At 39.4% G+C, this 17,767-nt stretch overlaps 1 long non-coding RNA gene across 1 annotated transcript; it reads right to left on the bottom strand.

The window, feature by feature from the left end:
- Positions 1-9,383: 9,383 nt before the first annotated feature.
- On the bottom strand, positions 9,384-17,474 carry LOC137245250 (uncharacterized). The gene is made up of 5 exons (XR_010951281.1): positions 17,212-17,474; positions 16,643-16,816; positions 16,339-16,570; positions 11,133-11,313; positions 9,384-11,062 (listed from the first exon to the last, which is right to left on the bottom strand). It is a non-coding gene; the product is annotated as an uncharacterized lncRNA (long non-coding RNA).
- Between the last annotated feature and the right edge of the window lie 293 nt (positions 17,475-17,767).

Below are 17,767 nucleotides of genomic sequence, written 5' to 3'. Positions count from 1 at the left end.
GATCACGCAGCTTTAAAATGGCTACTGCAGTTCCGTAATCCGGAAGGACAATTGGCACGGTGGATCGAGCGACTACAAAGCTATGACTTTTCCATTGAGCATCGAAAAGGTAGTACCCATGGAAATGCCGATGCAATGTCACGAAGACCATGTAGTTTGGAATGCAAGCACTGTTCAAAAGCCGAGGCTAAAGAAGACATTATAGATGTCCGGCTAATGACTATAACATGTACAGATGAATGGGAAAAGGAACAGCTAAGAAAGTGCCAGCTAGAAGATGCAGATCTGTCACGTGTTATGCAAGGGCTCGAACGAAATGTAAGACCAAACAGAGAAGAGATGTCAGCAGAGAGTCCCATTGCGAAGTCATATTGGGCACAGTGGAACAGTTTAGAATTGATATCCGGTTGCCTTCATCGAGTATGGGAGAGTGAGGATGGTAAATACAAGAATAAACTGATAGTTGTTCCCAGAAAGAGGATTCCTGATGTGCTCAGCGAGCTGCATAATGGTCCAAGCGGAGGTCATCTTGGAATCACGAAGACGCTCGAGAAGATTAAACAGAGATTCTATTGGGTTGGTTGCCCTCAGTCGGTCACTGAGTGGATTGCGAACTGCGAGGTTTGCAGCAGAGCGAAAGGGCCCAGAACACGAAGTCATGGCCAGATGAAGCAATATAACTCAGGTGCGCCATTTGAAAGGATCGCTATGGATGTCGCCGGTCCATTTCCTACTAGCAACGACGGAAACAAATATGTACTGGTAGTTATGGATTATTTCAGCAAATGGCCAGAGGTATACCCAATCCCAAATCAAGAAGCGCAAACGGTAGCAGAAGTGTTTATAAACAATTGGGTTGCAAGGTATGGTGCACCAATGGAGTTACATTCTGACCCAGGCAGGAATTTCGAATCAGCTATGTTCCAGGAAATGTGTAAGTCATTGGGCATTCGAAAAACACGGACAACTGCATTGCATCCTCAATCCGATGGTATGGTAGAACGATTCAATAGAACATTGGAGGAGCACTTAAGGAAAGTAGTGGACAAGTACCATAAAGAATGGGATACCCGCATACCATTATTCTTGATGGCTTACCGATCAGCAGTGCATGAGACAACGGGCCAAACCCCTGCAAAAGTAATTTTTGGCAATGACCTTAGACTGCCAGCTGATTTGAAGTTTGGGATAGATGCCAATGCGGAGAGAAATGTCAGGAAATCCACTAGTGATTTGGAAGAAGAGCTAAGAGAAATACATGATCTGATAAGGCAACGAACAAAGATTATGAGTGACAAGATGAAAGCCAGATATGATAAAGCAATTAATTCAGAAGGTTTTCAGGAAGGAGATTTGGTGCTGTTATACAACCCACAACGTAAAAAAGGTTTGTCCCCGAAATTGCAGTGTAATTGGGAAGGCCCATACAAAGTTGTAAAACGGATCAACGATGTAGTGTGCCGCATACAAACCATCGGTAAACCACGAACCAAAATGAAGGTGGTCCATTTGGAAAGGCTAGCAACGTTTAGATCGAGAGATTTGTTTGATCGGGACGATCAGACTTAGGTGGAGGGCAGTGTCACGGATATTAGCATCACTAAATTATCCCATCACTAAGGCGATGCTAAGGCCATGCCAAGCAGTATTTACGTTAATAATTAAATCAAGTATACAGCCCAGAGAGATGTCACACACAGATGCATTTACTTATATGCCTATGTGCGCGCGAGAGACTGTAAACTACAAACATTCACATCAATAATTCAATCTTTATGTATCTACATAAACGAATAAATAATTGCGTCTACACATATATACGTATACGAGCAGCGGAGCGGCAATGCACAAACACATGCATATATCTTATCTGAGTTGTCACAAGAGAGAGCAATAATTTGTGCACGTAGTTGTGGCTGGCGATTTTGTAGCCGAAACAACTAGTAAGTTCTGGAAATCGAAGAGCCTAGAAGTATGCAGCGTAAACTATAAAAGCGGGGCAAGCGAGTAAAAAGTAATTCAGTTTGATTTGAGTTGTCAAGCAGTTTGATTAAGACGATATCTAGCGAGCAATAGCGGTGTTATTTTGAATAGTAGAGTTTCATTGAGCTATCAATCAGTGTGGTTATTAAGCAAGCTATTCGTTGCACAGTTTGTTATTGTGAAGTACTTTAATAAAGGCCATTTTGCATTATTACAAATTGGAGTTATTTATTCAACAGTTTAGTGATTCGAACTTAGCAGAGGATTGCAAATAAGAGGATTTGCAAGCAAAATCGTTACAATATGTTTAAATTTTTTCAGTAAGACATTGACCTGTTTACGTTCTTCGGCATTTAAGTGGCTCAATCTAAATTTTGTTTCATCGTTGTTATCATTTATAATATTGTAACGAATTTACTTGCAAATCCTCTTGTTTGCAATCCTCTGCTAAGTTCGAATCACTAAACTGTTGAATAAATAACTCCAATTTGTAATAATGCAAAATGGCCTTTATTAAAGTACTTCACAATACACTCAACTGTGCAACGAATAGCTTGCTTAATAACCACACTGATTGATAGCTCAATGAAACTCTACTATTCAAAATAATACTGCTATTGCTCGCTAGATATCGTCTTAATCGCAACTGCTTGACAACTCAAATCAAACTGAATTACTTCTTACTCGCCTGCACCGCTTTTATAGTTTACGCTGCATACTTCTAGGCTCTTCGATTTCCAGAAGTTACTAGTTGTTTCGGCTACAAAATCGCCAGCCACAACTATGTGCACAAATTATTGCTCTCTCTTGTGACAACTCAGATAAGATATATGCATGTGTTTGTAGTTTAGTCTCCCGCACACACATAAGCATATAAGTAAATTCATCGGTGTGTGACATCTCATCTCTCGCTGCCTTGTATGTAAATGTTGCTCGTCGGAATGTGTACATATGTGTAGACGCAATTATCGATTCGCTTATGCAGACACATAATGATTGAATTATTGATGTGCATTCACGTCACTGCTTAGATCGGCTTAGAGCTGGCAGCACTCCCTAGTCCCGCTAATATTCGTAACACTGCCCTCCACCTAAGTCTGATCGTCCCGATCAGACAAATCTCTCGATCTAAACGCTGCTAGCATCGCCAAATGTACCACTCTTCTACTCCGTGGTTTCTCAATGCTTTGTATGCGGTAGATGGTATCACTGAGCTTCTTCACAATCTTGTATGGGCCTTCCCAACTGCACCGAAATTTGGATGGAACACCTTTCCGCCGGTGAGGGTTGTATAACAGTACCAAATCTCCCGCCAAGAAACTTTTCGAATTATTGTTCTCATGGTACCTGTGTTTCATCGTACCACTCAATACCCTGGTTCGTTCCTTTACACTCTGTTGTTTGGCCGATGAACTACTTCGTAGAGCTTGCGCTGGACGGATTTGCTTTGCATAATCAGTATCGTTCCCACGTTTCCCCACAGTAGTGCGCTCTGGATTGAAACTACCCTCGCATTCCTTCTCGAAAATTCGTTGCTTCATTTTCCTGCGTCTTTTAGGTTTTGTCAATGCCAGTGTTTCTCTCGCAGATACTTTTGATTTTGATTTATTTGGCCCATTCGATCTATCAACCTTTGCCTTCGACTTTCGTGGTCTTTGTCGAGTCTTTTCCACCAGTACCCGATTACTGCTGAACCCTTTTTCCAAACTACAGTTAAGTGGTATGTCCTGGTTCTTATAGCGCATAATTTTTCTCCGCATATCGATCCTGATGTCATGGTCAACCAAGAAGTCCACTCCCAATATGACTTCATCAACGATCTCCGCCACAACGAATTTGTGTAGAACCATGACTTTTCCAATTAATACCTCACATACCACTTCGCCTTGGACTTGTTTATACTCGCCTGTGACCGTACGCAACCTTGCTCCAGGTAATGACTTTACTCTCCTGTAGACCAAATCAGATCGAATCAAGGAATGAGATGCCCCAGTATCTACAGTCAGTACACGCTCTTTACCATCCACATTCCCTCTGATGGTAAGACTGCTTGATTTCCTTCCAATCTGCGACACAGATATCACAGGACATTCAATAGCCGGGGCAAGTTTTCGTTCTTTACATTCGACACGCTCTTGCTCATTTCCGCCAGCTTTGCGTTTACGGCCACCCACATTGTTGGAACTATTAGGACCAAGATCGCAATGACGTGCAATGTGACCTGGGTTGCCGCACTTGAAACATTTAATAACTCCGGCATTCTTCTGTTGAGATCCCCTTAGTGCTTCCAAAATTGTGTCTACCCACTCCGGCCTTTCTACTTCCACACGATGAGCTTTGTATGCTGGTTTACTCAATAATGACGCCGTTTCCTGGGTCAATGCATGGGATAACGTTTCAGAAAATGTTTGCTTTGGGTTCGCGTATGTGGCTCGCTTCGTTTCGACGTCCCGTATGCCATTTATAAAGCTCTGAATCTTCACTCTTTCCGTGTATTCCACGGGTGCATCCGCATTTGCAAGATGAGCCAATCTTTCAATGTCCGAAGCAAACTCCTGCAAAGTCTCGTTAGCTTTTTGGTAGCGGTTTTGCAATTCTATTTGAAATATCTGTTTCCTGTGCTCGCTTCCGTATCGCCGTTCTACAGCAGCCATCAATGCGTCATAACTGTTCCGTTCGTACTCTGGAATAGTCTGTAAGATTTCCGCGGCAGGCCCTTTCAGTGCCACGAACAGTGCAGCAACTTTATCTTCCGCATTCCAGTTGTTCACTGCTGCGGTCTTCTCAAACTGTAGCTTGAAGACCTGGAAAGGAACAGAACCGTCAAATGATGGTGTTTTTACCTTTGGATTGCTTGCTGAAACTGCTGGGCGATTAATTTGCAACTCCTGTATACGACCTCTCAAAGCTTCTATCTCGGCATCAATTTTGTCCTCGAGCTGCACAATTTTTGTATCCTGTGCTTCCAGCTTTGATGTTACCCTTATCTCCTGTGCCTCCAGCTGCGAGGATATGCGGGCCTCCTGTGCTTTCAACTGCTCAGCGAACTGAGATGTCATATATGTCTTTTGCTCTTCCAGTTGAGTTTCCATCTTGGATGTAATCTGTGTCGACATTTCTGACATACGCGTTTCTTGTGCTTCAATCTTCGATGTTATGCGTGTCTCCTGCGATTCCAGTTGAGATGACATTTGTGACGACATTTCTGAAATGCGTGCCTCCTGTGCTTCCATCTTGGATGTTACTGTCGATGTTTGAGCAGTTATTGCAGCCAATATTATGTTCAAGTCTGTGCTCGTAACTGTCTGGGATGTTTCGTTTTTCTCTTCAATTTTTGTTGTTGTCTCGTCCCCATCAGGATAAAAGACAAACTCGTCCACATCAATTCCTTGCGATTCCATTACCTCTCGTAGCCGTGCTTGAAGTTCGATCTTATTGCCAGTTGTATTTATTCCACGGTTCTCCAACTCCTTTTTCAGTTGCTGGATCTTCAATTCACTGAACTTTGCCATGTCCTTGTTGTCTGCTGGAATTTATTCAACAATTCCTCTTCTGACACCAATTGTAACGAATTTACTTGCAAATCCTCTTGTTTGCAATCCTCTGCTAAGTTCGAATCACTAAACTGTTGAATAAATAACTCCAATTTGTAATAATGCAAAATGGCCTTTATTAAAGTACTTCACAATACACTCAACTGTGCAACGAATAGCTTGCTTAATAACCACACTGATTGATAGCTCAATGAAACTCTACTATTCAAAATAATACTGCTATTGCTCGCTAGATATCGTCTTAATCGCAACTGCTTGACAACTAAAATCAAACTGAATTACTTCTTACTCGCCTGCACCGCTTTTATAGTTTACGCTGCATACTTTTAGGCTCTTCGATTTCCAGAAGTTACTAGTTGTTTCGGCTACAAAATCGCCAGCCACAACTATGTGCACAAATTATTGCTCTCTCTTGTGACAACTCAGATAAGATATATGCATGTGTTTGTAGTTTAGTCTCCCGCACACACATAAGCGTATAAGTAAATTCATCGGTGTGTGACATCTCATCTCTCGCTGCCTTGTATGTAAATGTTGCTCGTCGGAATGTGTACATATGTGTAGACGCAATTATCGATTCGCTTATGCAGACACATAATGATTGAATTATTGATGTGCATTCACGTCACTGCTTAGATCGGCTTAGAGCTGGCAGCACTCCCTAGTCCCGCTAATATTCGTAACAATATTTAAATTATTGTTAAAGTTTTCAAGGGAGTTATTGTTACTAAACCATGTATAAATCCTCCCAGTTAAATTGGTTGTATTATTTTGCAGATTAATTTTCGAATTAAGTTTTTTAAGTATATCAAAACCTAAAAGTCCTTCGTATTTGTCAGAAAAATTATACACATAAAACTTTAAATTATGCCTGGTAAATGCAATTGTTTCCTGCACTTTATCTAGAACAACTTTTCCGGTTGCCGTTTTTAGAATAATTGGCTTCACCTTTGTAGCTTCATTGCTTAGTATATACGGTTTAATTAAACTTACTGATGAACCCGTATCTATTAAAAATTTGATTTCTTTGCTATTTAATATCAATTTAATTGAAGGTAGTCCTCTGAGGCTTCTAATTGAAAATTTGAACAATCTTGATCCATTGGCTCAGGTTGACCATATCTTCGTATTCTAGATTGGTTGGACTCAGCAGGATTTAATGTTCGTGTTTGTAGTGAATTTGCTTGCAAGACATTACTTGGAGTGTTCATAGTATTACCATTAAACGAATGTGGACTAGGTTGGTTAACAGTCACCTGCCTGGATTGATTTTGGCTTAAATTAGTATTACCAGATGGGACTCCCCGTGTATGAAAATTGTTGTTATTTAAATTTTGACAAAGATTATTTCTTTCGGGTAAGGCACAGTTGCCGAATCCACCTTTACTAAGTTTATCACTGTTAAAGTAATGTGAAGCTCGTGAATTAGTTTTAAGATCTCTTTTATATTCATAAGCGTCATTCTCTTTTAAAATTTTTATTGCCGATTTTACACTAGTTGCTAAGTTGGTATTAATCAACGCAGTTAAATGGTTGGGTAATTCTCTTTTAAGAGTTTTTAAACTTAATTGTTCTAACTCATTTATCAAAAAATGTCTTAGTTGAACTACTTTCTCTTTTTAATTTAATACTATCCTTAATTCTACAAATTTCATTATTGATTTCTTCACATAGAATACGTACGCTACCTTTTAACTTTATGTTACAGACTTGCAATATAAGAGTAGAAATCGGAGTATGCTCCCCGAACTCGTCAATTAAAAGTTCTCTTAACGTGGCCCAATCTGACGGCTGCTCCCTTCTCACGACGTCCAACGCCGCCCCTCGTAAAGTACGTAAAATGCAATTGAAGTAAAATGCTCGCTCTGCCGGTTGCGTTGGTACGACCTCAGGCATTATGGAGTCAATACTATCAACATACAGTGCTAAGTAATTTGCATCACCATCAAAGGGCTGAATTAACTTAATATTTTGCATAACAAGTTCTCTTTTTTGTTTTTCTTCAGCCATGTTTGTTGTTTTTGTTTCAACGTTAATATTTAAAATTCGTAAATACTCGTTCAAATTTTCTATCTCTTTATTTAAGTCCATCTAATACTCTTTTTGCAATTTTTTATTTCTCATCACATCAAAAAAAAAAAAAACAATAGCAACACCGTGCAAATGCAAATCAAGTTATCAATGCTCAAAATTGTTGTTACTAATTATTGCAGTTTCCATCGCACGTATTTTGTTTCTCCAGTCGGTCAATTACAACACTAACGACATTAAGAGAGAATGCACATATGTTGAACTATTTGTATTTGTTTCACTCAAAGCGAATATTAAATTGTTTTATTATATTTTTCGCTAAACTATGTGTTGTTTGTTTTTGTTTTGAGAGCTTTCCTTTGCGATCAAAGTCAAGTGAAAGTCACCCGAAAGCCCTGGAACTCGATTTAATGTCAAACAGAGGTCATTCAAATATGATAACACCAAAAAAAAAGAGGTTAGAGATACTGTTTTTCTTTTTTGTATGTTTTTCAAATTTTTTTTGTTTTTTTGTTTCTTTCACTCTAATAAATTACACTTTTGTTTAACACCTTTTGTTGGAAAGTACTTCCTGTAACTATAATGTTTATGTAATGTTTTCAAGTAAAGAATCACTCACTCAAATGATAATTGGAGTTCGCGTATAAAAATTAATTTTCTTTGTTTTTGTTTTCTAATAGTTATTTAAATAAATTATTTTCGCCCTTAGAACATAGATTCGTTTTAAAAGGATCTTTTTCGCAGATCCTACCGACTGCGCCAATAACATTAAAACATACGAGTTTAGGTTTAACCGAATTTTTTTGATCACCTTTTATTCACTCCAAGTGGTTAAACAATAATGATGCTTAATTTTAATTCTACGATGTCATCACCCACACTTCGAGCTCATATCTCGGGTATATGAGGCGAAATGTGGGAGAGAGGTTTTGGGATTGTAACGACACACGTACCTACATATGTATATATATACGTATATATACGTATATATGTCACTCGCAATTATTTATTCGTTTATGTAGATACATAAAGATTGAATTATTGATGTGAATGTTTGTAGTTTACAGTCTCTCGCGCGCACATAGGCGTATAAGTAAATGCATCTGTGTGTGACATCTCTCTGGGCTGCCTTATATATGTGTATACTTGATTTGATTATTAACGTAAATACTGCTTGGCATGGCCTTAGCATCGCCTTAGTGATGGTATAGCTTAGTGATGCTAATATCCGTGACAATATACTGATTTCTTCTAAGCAAATGTACTCTATCATTCGTTTATTTATTTATTTATTATTTATTAAATATATTATTTATTGTAACCTTTTCTTAGTTTCAAGTTTAAATTGTTCCTATTTTATGCCTTTTACCGACTAGCACTATAAAATAATTTTTGCCAAATTGTTGTGCTGGGATGAATTGCCTAATAAATACAAATACAAAATACAAATCCCCTAGTATACAAGAAAAATACATTGCTAACATCCCTACAAGACAGGTACCCGTTCCCTAATCGATTACTTAATCGTCACCAATAACTTGTTCACCAATTATCGTCTTAAAGACTTTTACATTGCTGTCGTGAAAAAGGTAACGCATGCGCTCTCTCAAAATAGTGTACGTGTGACTCGCTTTCTCGCTCTTACCTATTGTGTTTTCGACATTCCTTCTCGCTCGATGTTATTTACATTTTTAAGTTACTTCATCAGTTATGTTTTCGTTATCGCTAACCAAAACATATGCAACAACAACAACACGGGTAACTGGTCTATCGGTTACCCGTATCGGTTACCTTCTGTCAAATCGCTTTTTCTATGAATGAAACGCGTCCTTTATGTTCAGATAATATTTAATTATAAATTATTCATATATACAATGTTTTTTTAGAATTTAAATTATTGCCTTATTACTCTAGCGAACTTTACATATGTGAATTTTTATATTTATAAACTATATAAATACATTAACGTCTATTCATAGTCGTGCCCTTTCCGAAACCTTGTTTTGAAGTTCTTATTTTTCCTGCGCTGGTAGTGTTGCTCATCAGTTTGCAGTCATATTAGTTTGGTAGGTATAGTAACATCAGACGTAGGGAAATTAGGAAGCATGTCAGGAGTATCACCAGAATCCAAAGAAGCATGGTGATTCATTTCGTCACCTCCGTTTTCTTCCATATCCGGATTCATTCCATACTAGTAATTATAAATATCTTGTAGATGCCACATAGGTGTAACCATACCCTCAAGATATTTCCGTTCAAATCTTGTGGTGTACACGTAAACTTGTATTTGTTCTTAATTATTCACCACATTCTAAACATAGAAAAGATGTATTAAGTGTTTGCGTATATATCATTGTGATTACAATATGGACAAACATTCAATTCTAAACTTTTCGTTGTTACATCAATTGTTTCAGCGTGTTGTACACGTAAATAAAAATTCATACTTGAATGTATTTTCGTCTTCCAATCGCATAATTTACATTTTAAATAATGACTATTAGGCATATGAGAAATCTCATGGTCCAATAATTTGTTGAAGCTTGGTCTAGCTGCTTGAATATCACAAAATTTACATTTTGCACCACGTTCGTTATATTTAAATTGTAAATGTTCTGGTTTCTCTACACGATGCATAAAGTTTAGATGCTTTTTCCAATAATGTGCTGAATTTAATTGAAATACATACATTGGGCATTGTCTCATGATAAATTTTCCATAAATATACTGAGCCTCTTTATGTAGGCTCTTTTCTTAACATCTAATTCTGGTCGTACCGGATATGACAGTTTTGCTTCAGGTTATAATCCACACTCATACTATTTTCAGATTCTGTTTCATAATTTTCATCATTTTCAACATTGGACTTTGCATCAACATCATTATCATCATCGTCATTTTTTGATAACTCTGTTTTAAGCTTCATATTTATCAAAGGTTCATCTTCCTTAGTATTAGAATTAGAAACATTGTCATCTTCGGTTAAGTTTTTATCAAGTTTAGCTTTTTTCCTAGGTTTAAATTCTTTACTATCCGTACTAGAATTAATACCATCATCAACATTTTTCGTGGTCTGTTTGAGTTTTTAAATTTGCCAATGGTTCGCCTTTATCAGTATTAGAATCAGAATGGCCTTGGCCATCTTCACCGTGTTGCAAAGTAGGCGACACATGTTGGTGTTGATGTTTGCGCATATTGCGGATATGTTGGTGGTTCACTAGTCATTAATTGTTTAGAAGTTTCAACTTGTTGCGTTTGTTGTTGTTGTTGCTGGCTGATGAGGTGGTGTTAACGTTTGTTGTACAATTTATTCGGGTGATTGCACATATTGTTGGTGTGTTATAGTGCTGGAAAACCTTCCGATATTGAAAGTCCTTGATTAGTGTAATCTCCACGTAGTGAACTACTCCTGTGACCGCGTCCGCGGTAACTATTACATCTGAAGGCGCTTAAGTTACAGGCATATCTGACATCGCTTATATAACAGGTTGACTCTAAAGTAAAAACCAAAACAAAATATTAGAATCAGTGTTTATGAATAACATATTTAAAATAAGCTCTTACAACAACGTGATCGGTGGCTACATCCCCGTGAAAGTAGTGTGGTGTTCCTCCTTGTATAAACGTAGATACTGGATGTGCTCAACCGTGCAGTTTTCTTCTAATTTGAGCAAATGTATGTTCTTACAGCCACAGCTGGAATATTTGGGATATTTCTATCCTCACATCGTCAAAATCAAATTACCTAGAATGAAAAAGAAACTCATATCAGTAAGAATAGATTAAAAGTTTTTAATATAAGCCGAAAAGTGTTCCATAAATAGGGCTCCACACATAGTTCTTTTCCAAAGGCACAAGAGAAATTTCAGATAACTAGAATCAGGACCTGGTAAAGTTACTTCAAAGGCGATTTAGTCGCCACTACTTCGTATGCGCATTTCTCTACGCTCCCTTTCGGCATGCATCATCAATTTCGTCATTACTATAAAGGCCATCTTGCTCACAGCAATCCAACAATCTATTTGTCCGCAAATTCGTGGAACTAAATTCCTAATGGAAGGTTCCTCTCCAAAAACTCTGTTTACAGACAGTCTTTCGCCGTGAAAACGAGGGCAGTGAAATATTACATGTTCTGCGCCGTCCAATTCGGACGGACAGCTTGGACAGAAAGGATCCTCCTCTATCCCACGCTTATGTAGATATTCCTTCAAGCCACCGTGCCCGCTCAATTTCTGTGTGAGATGGTAATTTAGTTTGCCGTGTTTTCGCTCGTACCATTCCGCTATATTCCGGACTAGCATGAAGGTTCAGCGCTCTTTTCTCGAATCTTCCCGCCGTTCTTGCCACCTAACTATTGTTCGTGACCTTGCGCCTTTCTTAGCATCTTCAGATGGTCGGCTGAATCCAATGCCATACAGATCGGCCATTTCACCTGAGAGTAGATCTACTGGGATTTTCCTGGATAAAACATGGATCGCGTCGTCGGAACAGCACATGCTATTCGTATAGCAGTAATGCGGTAGGCTGCTAGTATATCTTTTTGGTGGACCATTTTAGATCTGTGACCAGTATGGTGCTGCATATAATATTATAGAGCTGGTTACGTTGGATAATCGCTGACGGGTAGCTTCGCTTGGGCCGCCGATGTTGGGCATTATTCGCGTTAGGGTTCCACTAACTCTAGAAACTTTGTCCCCCACCGCCCTGAAGTGCTCCTTAAAAGTTAGTTTTGAGTCAATGATTACTCCTAGATATTTCAAGGAGGGCTTTGAATTTATTTGAAAATCTCCTATGGTTAGGACCAACTCATCCACAGTCCGCTTTGAGCTCATCAGAACCACTTCTGTCTTATAGCTAGCCATCTCCAGCCCCGTGTTCGTCAACCATTCCTCTATTCTTCCCATGGCGTCATTACATAATGCTTGGAGCAGATTAAGTTTCTTGGCCACTGCTACTACGACAATATCATCTGCATAGCCGACAATTTCCGTGCCTCCGGGAAGGTGGTTTTGTAGCAGCCCGCCATACACCGCATTCCAAAGAGTTGGACCTAGAACAGATCCCTATCTAATCTATCTATCTATCAAATTATTCGGAGCAGGTACGGAACTTGTCTTGGGACACCCAAAGTGCACCCACGCTTCTCATGGCTCCAGCGGGTTAGCGGCTTCCTAGAACTTAAGCCACTTGCTGCTTCTAGATCTGACATCTGTCAGCTGGAGTCTTAGCCCGGCAAGCGCAGGGCACGAGCACAGAATGAAATCGATCGTTTCCTCCTCCAACTCGCACTTCCTACATCTGCTATCACTGACCAAGCCTAATTTAAAGGCATGTGACGCCAGAAGGCAGTGTCCAGTAAGAATACCCGTCATGAGTCTAGTCTACAGTTTAATGATAATAAAAATATAAGAATCAGTGTTTATGAATAACATATTTTAATTAATCTCTTACAACAACCTGATCGGTGGCTACATCGCCATGTAGGTAGTGTCGTGTTCCACCTTGTATAAACGTAGGTACTGTATGTGCTCAACCGTGCAAATTGACATTAGCAGTAACATTATTTACATAAACATAGCTTGGTATTTGTGCAGGCCTCAATATAGCATACATTGGTCCAGTTCGGTGTGCACCAGCCACTGGTACAAACACTTTTGAATGCATAGCTTTCATATAGGATGGATGTCCAGCAGTGCTCCGGTTGTGCCAATATGTAATGGGCTGCTCCGTCTCTTGGTACGGCTGTATAGGTATAGGCGGGTGCAATGTATTACTAGGCTCAAGATCGGAAGGTACATAGATGGCTCGAAGACGCCAGAGGGGATTGGAGCCAGAGTTTTCGGACCCAGAACCAAAATATCAGTAACTCCCCAAAGAAACAATTGCCATACTCAGTCAGGCAGTCAGGTTCCACTAAAGGCACTTGCGGCGTTCGAAATAAAGTCAGCACTTGTCCTTCAGTGCGTAGAAAAGCTGAATCAATTAGGAGCACACAACGTAGTACTGTTGGCCTGGGTCCTAGGCCACAGGGGAGTGGAGGGCAATGAGCAGGCGGACTCCATGTTTAATTTGTTGCGTCTCTCACACAAATTGTCAACCCCCCAGCAGATCCTTGCAGCGGGTCTGCGCTATACTCTCCTCTTCCGGGAAGGTATCGACCCCAATCCGGGTCCTTCTCCTGACCCCAGTACTGAGAAATGGGTTTGCTGCGTTTGCCGGAAAAGAATCTTTTTAGGACGGTCATATATATAAGGGCCTGAAATATTTCAATGAACTTCCTAATCACATAAAAAGTAGCAATAACTTCAATACTTTTAAAAAAAGTTTATTGGAGCATTGTAAAACCCTTCCAATAAGATAGTTTTTTTTTTCTTTTATTTTTTTACATGATATACCGATACTGGAGCGCGAAAAGGGAATGGTAATAATGGTAGCAGCAAAATACAATGCATCCGGCCCTAAGGAAAAGAAAATCGGTCGCCACCTGTAACTCCAGACAGTTCCAACAACTAATTTCGCTGGAATTCGGTATTTCCAGCTGGTATTTACTGTTGCTGATCGGAATCATTCGCATTCCGACAGCATAAATATAACAATAAAATTATATAATGTGTAACAAAAATAACGAAAATAAGGCCAAATAAAAGTTGGAGCAAGGGGGATTGGAAACACGTCCTTTTCAACCTCCCATTATATGTTGAGCTGTGCTAATCGGAATCTTCATGCATTCCGACAGCGTCTTTACTAAACAAAGTTGAGGGGTGATTGGATACACTTATTTTCAATTTCCAACATCCAAAGACATGTTTAGCTGCATTGATCGGAGACTAATACATTCCGAAAGCTTAAAATACACATATAATTGAAAAATATAAGTTCCAAATTTTGTTGCCTTAAGCTGGGAGCACTGGAGGATTGGAAACGCGTCCTTTCCAACCTTCCTTTAATGAGTGGCTCCCAGACTCGTCCCTCTGTCACGCTAGTAAATATGCTGATCGGAATCACATGGCATTCCAACAGCATATTCAATAGAAATAAGTGATTATAACAATGAATTGTACTTAGTAGTTTAAGTTTTGGGCCTAAACAGCCGTAATAATAAATAAATTAAATTAAAAAAATAAATACTCTTGTCAGTGTTTCACGTGCAAGGGATGGTTGCATCGGACAGGTTGCTCTGGGCTAGATTCCAAAATCCAGCGTCCTCGTAACTTTTATAAATCTTTTGTGGCTCTTGTTGTTCACGGCCTCATTACATTATGAGGAAATACGGCACCTGAGAACACAGCCGTATGAAGCTAAAAAACACAAGCATGTCTTCAGTGAACTCCACAAACAGGCGTCGGACCTCTATGCCGGTGATTCCTGTACTCAAAGAACAAAACTAGCAGAGGAGGAACGCACTCTCCCTAGGGAAACGAGAGTAGTCACTCTAGCCCAACTTCGAGCTGGATAACGTAACAGGTTAAACTCTTACCTATCCAGAATCAACCCCGACATACAAAACATTGTCCTGCTTGTAATGTGTCCCCACATGTCACCACCATCTCTTTAACTGTATTGTGCAACCAACGCCTCTAACACTCCTCTCATTATGGCCCACCCCTGTTGAAACAGAAAGTTTCTTTGGACTCCCGTTAGAGGACATTGATGACAATTTGTGATCGGTCGCACCTATTGGATGGGGCGAAGCACTGCTACTACAACAACAACAGGCGGACAACACGGAAAGAGAGGCAGCAACTGCATGACCCATCGATCCCGAGCCGTTCCTGCCAGTTGGTCCACAGGGGCATTTATTAGCAGAAGGGAGGGAAAAGAGAGAACACTGGCGCAATATGCCAGGCCTGAGTGAATCTAAGTTACTGTTAGGGGGTTACAGCACAACTCGATATAGGGCATTAATAGGCCTCTCAAAAAGATAACCTAAGAACCCCAACGGCTATTCTTACAAGACACTGTAGACTGAACAGTCACATGCAAAAGCTGGGTATAGTATCGAACAACACATACCGATTTTGTGATGGATCAGCAGACGGTGGACCATATCCTTCTAGATTTCGGCGCAATTTCAAGACGTAGGGCTAAGTTTATGGGCTCACCATGGCCAGAGCATTCCCACATTTAATCCCTCAAGCAAAGAACACTGCTGGGGTTCATCAAGGAAGTCGGCTAGGATGAGGTGCTGTGAAGGAGATGTGCAAGTCACTGTGCAATCCTCAATAAATGATCTATCTATCTACGTTCCGGTAACAAGCACCTTTGTGGTACTAGCCCCTCCATCTCGGGAACTATTGATATGACTACATTAAACCTTCTAGGGATTGAATATTAATAATGACGGCAATGCGAAAGTCTGCTAAAATGCACCATTCTCCATGGAATGCTCGATATATAACTTTCCACGTTTTGAAACAGTGATGAAAAGAGCAAAATTTACAATAATTTTAACTGGCTGTGGGTAGTAAGGTGTTGATGTCCTCTCTTAACGCAATGTAATGACAACTGCGATGTAGGGGAAATGACAAAAATCTTGCAAATCTACTGATAATAATTCATTTTTCCTCCCCTTCTATGCAGTTCTATGCATACATACATATGTATTTTTCTCTCCAAATGCTAATTAAAAAAATTAATTGGTTTTCACATGAACTTCGAACTCTGTCGTATTTGCATTCTTCAGTTGATTATCAACAAAAGCATGACAAATTATCACTAAAAAATTCATACATGTTGCTTATATATTTAATATGGTAGCCAATTTACTTACCCTTTCTGGTGCGATGATTCCTGGACAATCGGGCCTGACTAGACGCGATTTTTTTTTGCCTTAAGAGAGCGTGCTTAACGCGAACCCTATCATGTTATGGCACAACTTTGGTGATGCAAAAAATCAAAGACATTTCTGCTTCTAATGCTTCTAGGATAGCAGCAGCAGCTCCCGGTGGCACCACATAAATAACAGTTGCAGGCCGATCAGTTGCCTTTTTTGCTCCGGCTACCTATTCAATTTTAAATCACATTACATTATCTACTATTGCAATTTTTAATCACTACAAATCAATATAAATTACCGAAGCAAATACTGGCAAACCAAGATGCGTAGTTCCACCCTTTTTTAGGGAAATACATCCAACTAGTTTGGTACCGTATTCCAAAGCATGTTGCTTGTAAAGTACCTTGTTTTTGTAGATATCCTTTGATTTTGGCATATTCTGAGCTGAATCGCAACCCGGCGGAGATGCTATCTATTAGAATAATATAACATTTTTTTTATTATTTAAAAATGCACATACGTATGAATGAAAATCAGAAAGTAATTAATGTTGCTGTTGTTGTAGCGATAAGGACACTCCCCGTTATAAACTTTGGTGGTCCTTTGCCGGATGCAGATCGGGTACGTTCCGGGAACCATTAAGGTACTAGCCCGACCATATCGGGAGCGATTTAGTTGACATAAAACCTTGTAGGCCATCCCGTCGATTCTATACAACTTAATATGGTAATGATTTAAAAGACGGTGCACCACCCAATTTTTATCAAAAATTATCAAACGTGGAATCAAAAGGCGCGCCTCGAGCTCCGTTTTTATTATTATTTGATATTTTTAAATTAGGTGGTGTACCGTCTTGTAAAACTTTACCCTTAATATTATTTTGGGCGAAGGCCGCCAACGCAAAAAGATGGTCTCTGCAGCAATATTCTTAATTTCCGTCACATGTCACAACTCAAATTAACTTAATGTTATTTTGGGCGAAGGTCGCCAACGCAAAAAGGTGTTCTCTGCAACAAAATTTTTAATTTCCGTCACATGTCACAACTAAAAGCACAAGATATTTTTCGTTGTAAACAATTTATATTTTTTTTGCGTTTCAATGTCATAGATTAGATTGATACGAATCTTTTGCTTACGCTCTCATATTTTCGCTCTCACGAGGGATTTATCTTCTAGTTGTTGCTGGCAACAATCACAGATAAATCCCTCGCGCCAGCTGAAGCGGGTGCCAGAACAAAAAATGTGCCAGCCAAAACGAAAAAAGTGCCAAAAATTTTGGTAAAGTTTAGTTTGACCCATAACTGTAGAATAGCGTTCAAAAATTATGGGAAAAAGGATAAAAATACTTGTTTTAGTGTAAGTATTATTAGTTCGAAGGCGGAGGGTAAATATTATTTCCCATTCAAAAGTTATCACTAAAAAC

This window comes from Eurosta solidaginis, chromosome 3 (assembly GCF_040869045.1).
Source record: "Eurosta solidaginis isolate ZX-2024a chromosome 3, ASM4086904v1, whole genome shotgun sequence".
Taxonomy (NCBI): Eukaryota; Metazoa; Arthropoda; class Insecta; order Diptera; family Tephritidae; genus Eurosta; species Eurosta solidaginis.
The sequence above is the reverse complement of the archived record's forward strand: the minus strand, read 5'-3'. Positions and strand labels throughout refer to the sequence as shown.